We start from the raw sequence: 8,541 nt of genomic DNA, 5'->3' as shown, positions 1-8,541 counted from the left end.
TCAAACAAGAACTGATTTTAACACAGTGTGTTGCCAGCTATAAATGATCTGCTGCATTTATGACCACCTATTGTTTGCATAGTTCTAATTTTATTATTGGTAATATCTCTAACTTTGACCAAGTCACTCTTGCGCTTTTAGACAGCATAGTGATTAACGAAGGGAGTCGAGCTAGTCACTAGATGACATAATAATCTTGCCGAAAAGGCATAAAAACATAAAAAACGTAAAAAACCATAAAAACGAAAAACATAAACAAATGCACTCTTTGAGAACAAACATTGCATTCCATTCAGTCTTAAAACGCCGGTTGTCCGGACATATTTTCCATAACATTTCTCCGTTCAGACAACATCGAAGGCGATTGCCATCCTCTGTGTCAGGCAGTCCGTTTGGCGAAGGCTGCGCAGCGACGAAACACATTCTGGGGTCGTGAAAGTTGCAGCTCGGAAACGTAGGGTGTCAAGAACAAAATGCGCGGAAAATAATTACGAGCACAGCACGCCGCAGGCTTCGTCGAGGAACGTACTCTCCAACAAGTCTCGTATGTCTTCCACTCGGTCGGTAACGATGTCCATGAACTCGGGCGATCCCCTGCTCTTCACGACGACTTGAACGGGATGCACAGAAAATTCGTGGTACCTCACTTCCAGTCGCAGAACACCGGGGTGCCCTTTGACGGTGAGCTGCAAGTCCGCTCTCACAAACGTGCAGTTGCCAGCGGTGTGCAGTCTTTGGCCTAATAAGTGGGCCGCGTGCTTACGTTCGGTGTCCTCGACCTGTTGTCGGCGCAGCAGGTAGGCTTTCAGCCGCTTCGGCAGCTTCGCCAGGGCTTCTTCCAGGGACGACGAAGCGATGTCTTGGCCTATGGCAGCGGCGATGCTAAAAGGCATCTTGATCGGCCGGATTCTACCACGCTTTTCGACTACGAATTTGAACGCATGGCCGCCCATTTCGTATTTCACTGACAGCGCACCGTCCGAACGCACGCGCGCCCTCAAGCCATGTATGTTTTCTTCAGCAAAGTCTACAATCTCGCGCTTGCTTGGGACGGCCATGGCTTCGCTCTTAACACGAACGAACACGGCAAGCGCATCAGCACTGGGCGGATGGCGAGGCTTCCTACGTGGTAAGGAGCCAGGGACGCCAGCACGAAGCTACGAGTGATTGCTCGACGTTCGTGATGTTCCGTCGCACACGTTGGAGCCCTGCAAGACATAAACCCAGGAGTCTTCGCAAATTCTCACAAAATCACACAAATATTAGAGCACTGCGAGACATAAATGCAGGAGTCTTCGCAAATTCTCACGAAATCACACAAATGTTCGGCCTCGTTTTTGCCCGGTGCGATTTAAAAACGCGTCAGAGAGAGGAGAACAAAGCAGAAAGAAAGAACGCGCTCGCGATGTCGATCTCTCTTGCCTTGCTGAATGAGCTGGTTGCTTCAGTTCAGGTGGTTTTTCAATTTCTAAATTGCCCGGACAAATTCTGTGAGAAAAAAAAAGGTACTTTTAATTAAAAAAAATGCACGGCATTGCATATAAAAAGGTTCGGCTGGTGCAGCAGGTGTATCTAGGTGCCTTAGCACCCATTTCAGGGTGCAAATGCAATGCATTAGCGGCGCCACTGCTTAGTGTCAATCGAATGTTGAGGTGGAAGCGGAGCTGCGAAGGACACCTGTCGTCTGCTCACGTGCGTCTGCTGCTCAGCTGCTTAAGTCGTCGTGTGTATTGTGCGGCCACGGATTTGCAGCTCCTGATTTGTAAGCAGGGAGGAATTCCACATTGCTATGGAAATAGCTGAATCCGGCAGCGAAGACGAGGAATTTGACGCAGTGTTGTGTCAAAGTGGTGCTCAACTGGTGCGCAGTGATAGTAACCGCACACCTAGGTACTACTCGAAAGTTGTGGTCCGTTATTTTGACTACTAGTTCAAGTGCCTTTTTGCCGATGTTGCCGAAATTCTCTTTATATTTATCAATAAGGAACCTCGTCTTTCTTCCGCTCCACAGCACTTTGTCAGGGTTGTCGCGACGTGCAGGACTTTGATCAGCGCTCTGACGAAGCACGGCAGCTGCTACAGAGGCCTGGTAGGCGGCCTCTGCAGCAGCTGCCGTGCTCAGTTACGTTCATACTCTCTCACACTCGGAAAACTCATTCACGTTCATACTTCCTCCCCCTTCCACTCACTCATGAGTACTCAATCACGTTCATACTCACTCCTGCACACACTCATGAGTACTCACTCACGTTTATACGCACTCGTACTCACACTCAGAATAATCATACATGTTCATACTCACTCCTACTCACTCAGAATACTCATTCACGTTCGTAATCACTCTTACTCACACTCATGAGTACTCACTCACATTCAAACTCACTCACACTCTGAATACTCATTCACGATCATACTCACTCGTACTCACACATGAGTACTCACTCACATTCATACTCACTCTTACACTGAAATATCAAGTTCATACTCACTCTTACTCATGAGTAATCACTCACGTTCAAACTCACACTCGTGAGTACTCACTTACGTTCATACTCACTCTTACACTGAAATACTCACGCTCATACTCACTCTTACTCATACTCATGAGTAATCACTCACATTCTACTCACTTCTACTCACACTCATGAGTACTCACGTTCAAACTCACTTTTACTCACACTCGGAATACTCAATCACGTTCATACTACTGCCAACTCACACTCATGAGCATTCATTCACGTTCATACTCACTCCTACTACCGAAATTGATATGGCATAACATGAAAATCATGACATGTATGTCATGACTTACATTTTATGGTCTAGCTGCTCTTGCGGTGGTTTATTCACATGGCATTTTGAAAAACTGGTATGGTAAGCGTCCTCTGGCATACTGTCTTCGAGTGTAACAGGAAGCGACATCCAATACCGATCCAAGCACTGACAGAAGACCAACGTGAGGCACTGCTGGCAACGACATGACTGCATAGTGAACATAAGTTACAGAACCTATTGTGGAAATCATGACATGCATGTCATGATTTTCATGTTATGACTAGTCATGACTACACGCCTCACTTATGGTGTGGTTGCGGGCGTTTCACTAGCTTCACATATACCAAATTCGGTATTACGGGATGTGAATAGATAATGAAGGTACATGACTGGTGCAAACATGATAATCATGATATGCGTACGTGTCATGTAAAACATGACTACGTGCTACGTTCATAGCGTGCTCGAGGGCGTTTCGCTAGCTCCACAGATACGAAATTGGGTATTATGTGATGTGGATTGAGGGCGAAGGTACATGACTGGTGCAAACATGATAATCATGATATGTGTCTCATGTGAAACATGATTACGTGCTACGTTCACAGCATGCTCGCGGGCGTTTTGCTAGCTCCACATAATACCAAATTTGGTATCAGGTGACTTGAATGGACGACGAAGGTATATGGCACGTCCAGACATGATAATCTTGATATGCGTGTCATGTGAAACATGATTACATGCTACATTCATAGCATGCTCGCGGCGGTTTCGCTAGCTCCACATATATGAAAGTTGGTATGATGTGACGTGAATAGACGAAGGTAAATGACACGTCAAAACATGATATGCGTGTAATGTGAAACATGATTACATGCTACACTCGTAGCATGTTCGCGGCCGTTTCGCTAGTTCCACATATACCGAATTCGGTATCACGTGAAGTGAATAGACGAAGGTGACATGTCCAAACAAGATAATTTTGGCATGGAAGTCATGCACGGCATGATTTACATCCATCTCATAACGTTGTGCTAATATTAAAGTGACATATTAACCTTCCTCATGCGTGCTTCGCATATTATCGATTGCCACGGTATGTCGGATCTGCTAATTTTTAATGGCAGACGCTGCCTGCGCCGACCTTGCGAGGTTAGAGAGAGGGAGGAGAGCGAAACTTTTGCGGCCGTCTTTCGGTGTCGGCACGAGACTTCAGCATGTGGCACATATAAGACACGATCATGTACACTGTGGACTGCACCACCGCCAAAGCTGAAGCGCGACATTGTGCGACTAAGAAGTGCTCCGCGTTTAAAAATACACCTAGGCTAATACCCAGTGCCAAAATGCTGTGAATAAGTCCCGCGCACATTCGACTGCCTCTCAACATTAACTTTTTCTGCATACGACTGGACATCTAAATCACCTTCCAGAAATCGCAGTCACCATGGACATTGCTCGTTTCAAAGCTGCTATTAAGAATATATGTCTTTTTACGTTATAAAATCTAACCTGACCCACCAGTTTTTCTGTTCCCCCACATCCTCATGTAATGTCTCATGTGGAACCCTTGAAGTATTATGAATAAATGAGTGAGGTATGCATCCTTTTCTTCACCCCAAAAAAGTTCATGCTGTGCCCAGTGGCAGATCCAGCCTCTCAATTAAGGGGGGCAGGTCAGCTTTGTTTTTACTAGCAGAAAAACCCCTTCATAGCATAAATACTGTTGTGCTCACAGTGGTTTCACTCATTTGTTTTAATTGGCAATAAGAGGCAGACTACAAGTACTGAAGTGAGAGAGAGGGAGTCAGAGCTTCCCCCTCACTTCGGTACTCTCTATCCGCCACTGGTTGTGACAAAAGTGTAACTAATGTGTTATGCATGTTCTCATGTACAGCATGTACCAAAAAATGAGATCTCATGTTCCCTGAACATATCTACTTACATATGAAAATTCACTCACAAAGGCAAACTGAGAACTTTGTTCTCTTGTGCCAACAGCTGTCCCTGGAAGCTATATACTATACATAGACGGGAACAGATTACGTCAGTGCGAGTCATAAAAGGCAATAGCTTCTTTTAAGATAGATTCCTGTGCATGCTAGTGAGACTACCGTGTAATGTCAGCAGACTATGAAGCATGCCAGCCACCCCTTGGCAAGAGGCATACCCGATCCAAACTCGGCTATTATGTCACGTACTAATCTCCTACTGGTCAATGTTACATTTTGACACCAGACAGCAGGCAGTGGAAGCTCCAAAGAGAGTGGGCACAGGCCTCCAAAATAAAAAAGGACGCTGAAGAAAATGGCAACTTTGCATTTCACTTCCACCCGAGCTCTTCTCGCTGTGCATGGCTGCAAGATTTGACTGACCTGTTCATAGCAGTGTGTCTGCTTTCGGCAGGATTTGTTGTTTCACCGGGCCCGCGGGTTCATAACCACAAATTCCCAAATTCAAATGCACTAGAACTATTGCATTTTCGTGGAACAGTAGCACCGAATTGAGCCCTACCCTTGTGTGTAGCAGCGCAGCATGCACCTATCATTTTATTGAACAGTGTGAAGCATGTCCCTTGGCGGGATTCAAGTGAGAAAGCAGTTTGCAAAAGCATATTCCTCTCTGAAAACAGCCGAAACAGAAATGCAGATCACTGAACCTGAGGTCTGTACGCACTGTAGCATCGCAGGTTTGACATCCGGACCAGCAACGAATGAAAAGGCAAAGGCACAGTGTTGAGTTTTAAAAAAATCTTTATTTAAGAAAAAAGGTCTGCCGCGCACATTCTATCCAAAAAGACGTCTGTGTGAGTATAAAAGCCTAGCTCGTCATTGTCTTGTGCATACTGCATCCGGTGCAGTCAAAGAACCGCAGAGCAACAATGTAGCCACTCATTCGAGCCTTGTCGGTAACTGTTCAAGACACTTTGTTGGGGCTAACGTGCAGGCCCAGCCAAGCATCACAGTACACAAAACTCACATGCATAGATAGCTCTTGATGCACTATAAACTATCCTTCGGTAGCGCTCAAGTGAGCCTGTCCAACAAAAACAGTGGTGCAGCTTGTTCTTCGACTTGGCTGGGCACACAACCCGTCCTTATGCAAGCATGGGATACTTCACACGTTGTGCAATGCCGTGTTCTAAGCTCAAGTGTTTATTCTGCCTCGGGCAGTCTTGACAGTCCTCTTTTTTTGTAGAATGTAACTGCTGTTCGGAAACTAAATTTATCGACTCTTAATGGAACAAATTTTTCGTTTGAAAGTCTAATTTTCATGACCTAATCTCAAGCTTCAGAACTTATCACGGGCTACCACATTTCATAATATGTACTGCAATAACTGGATGGATGTAAGGATGCGATTTAATGCTGACTAGTGTTTGTCAAGTCTTTAACTATTCACAGAAATCAGGTCATTGCAAAAACCAAGATTATCTAGCACTTCAAACACAGTATTTTCACGAGAAGCTGTCATATTTAGTTAATTCACTTAATGATAACCAACACACTGAGTGCAGGACATCTGCAACTGCCGACAACACCCGACATACCGTGCAACTTTCGTGTTCAGCTTTCTATATTATGGCTTGTAATTAACTGTCTGTGCAAGACCTCATATTGCTTAGAACGACTATGAAAACAACCAAAAGAAAAATTCAGCATATTAGGACACATGATGAAAAGAAAAAAAAGAAAATCGAAGAATAAAAAGTGCAACCAAGATCACAGACGTAGCTTGCATTGCTGACTAAAGAGGAATATATGCCCCCCACCAGTAGTGGACATTTTAGTGGTTGACACAAATTCGTCCTATAGCCTTTTAGTGGGGAGGGGAACCTTTAGAACGGGCAACTCGTGTGTTCCTCAAGCGGCAACTGCTTGCAAACTCCAACAGAGATGAAATCAAGTTTATTTTAGCCTACCAAGGTTGATTAACACTGTGAAACTAAGTCATATTTCGTTACTGTGATACTGCAGCTGAGATAAAAGAGATATTTTTTTTTGTCCTCGTAGCACTTTGTCAGAGGAGGGGCATTCTTAAGAATGTCGAGTTAGTTTAGTCTTGTCAACTATCATCTTAGATTGTTACTGTCATTTTAGATTACTATCATCTTAGATTGTGCTATGAGGGCCATGTTCCCCAGCAGATGCTGTCAAAATCTAGTGGACCATGGTGAACTGGTGCAAAAGCCTTAGGACACACTGCCGCTACTTTTTCTTCTTTCTAAATCTTCGCTGTTTTACGGAACTCGCTCTTGCAATAAGAGCGCTTGTTTTTCTGTTGTACTGGCGCGATTCACAAAAACAGCCCCACACACGAATTCTCTTTCGTACTTGTTTAACCACAATAACAATCGCTCAGGAATACAAACGTACAAATCAATTAGTATACCATCTCACAAACTTCGCAACAATGCCCGCTTGTTGGTTCAACACACCCAAAACAGGTGTGCATTCTAAGTGGTAGTTTCGAAGGTAAACTAGGAAAACCTATTTGAAGCAACACCGTTATTAAAAGAATGCTTCAAACGTCAAATAAGCACCCTAACACTTGCACAACAGTTCTCGCACGAACGATGGTAGTCGGTACAGGCTTTTGGAAGATTCTGCTGTACAGGAAGCAAGCAGTTCCAGCTTTCGCTTGCAAGCCAGAGCTAATTCAAACGAATGAATTGGAATGCTAAGTCAAAACACTGCACACTTCTGCAGCATTTAAAAGGAGAAGAAGTGACTGTAAACTTTATAACCACTGACCAAACTCACCTAAGAAGCAGCGCACACATGTGCCACTTGGGTATTGCTACATTTAACATGCACTTATCTCCTAAATAAGAAAGAAAGAAAAGCAATATCTGGGAGAGAAAGGGGATGTGAGGACCTTGAATGAACACAACGTAGGCTATACTACATAAAACTCTTGTAATCATCTGCGTAAACGAAACTTTAAAAATGTGATCTGTTTGTTCAACATACAGAATGAAATGTGCGTGCACAAGCGACAAAAGCTTGCAGCAGCAAGTGCCGATGCAAGGGCTGAATTCTGGAACAATCCCTCTCCTTTTTTACCATCTCGGATTTCACGTAAACTCCCGGAAGCAATATTTATCTGGAACAATTCCAGACGTTCCTGTTAGCCGCCGTGCGAATCCGACAATAGCTGCGGCTCATTCACTTTTTAGAAAATCTGCCGATCTGGTGGCTGCACAGGTGTTTTATCGTTATTAAGAAACAACTTGACGGAATAAGACAAAATACTGGAAACGCTCGAACACAACCTTTCATCTGATTGCGTTGCACTACTTCATAACAATCAATCGTACCAACTTGTTTACAATGTATTAATGAGAAATGGTTCCAGAATTCAAGCCCGGGTCTCGCACGGTGGGAGAAAACAGCGACAAATAAATACAAAATGAACACATCTAAGGAGGGACACGAGACACAAAAGAAAAAAAATATTTAAAGACAGTAGTGGAGGACATTGAAAAATGGGAGGCAAGATGGTGCGCATCTCGTGCAATCACAAAGACTGCACTGACTAGCCTGGCACTGATTTCCAGCAGGTTGCTAAAACAAACATATGGCTCAAACGCGAGAAATGCGTGTGCAAACAACCTATACATGTGTGTAAACTAGAGTGATGATACATTTTTTTTTACTAATATACAGAAAGAAGACCTGCTGCTGCAACAATGTCAGTAGCCAGGCTTTTTTTTGAACCCTCCCTCTGGATTATTGAACAAAGCTCTGAATTGCTTGTTGACTCTGC

The sequence above is a fragment of the Rhipicephalus microplus genome, chromosome 3 (genome assembly GCF_043290135.1).
Source record: "Rhipicephalus microplus isolate Deutch F79 chromosome 3, USDA_Rmic, whole genome shotgun sequence".
NCBI classification, from domain to species: Eukaryota; Metazoa; Arthropoda; class Arachnida; order Ixodida; family Ixodidae; genus Rhipicephalus; species Rhipicephalus microplus.
The sequence above is the reverse complement of the archived record's forward strand: the minus strand, read 5'-3'. Positions refer to the sequence as shown.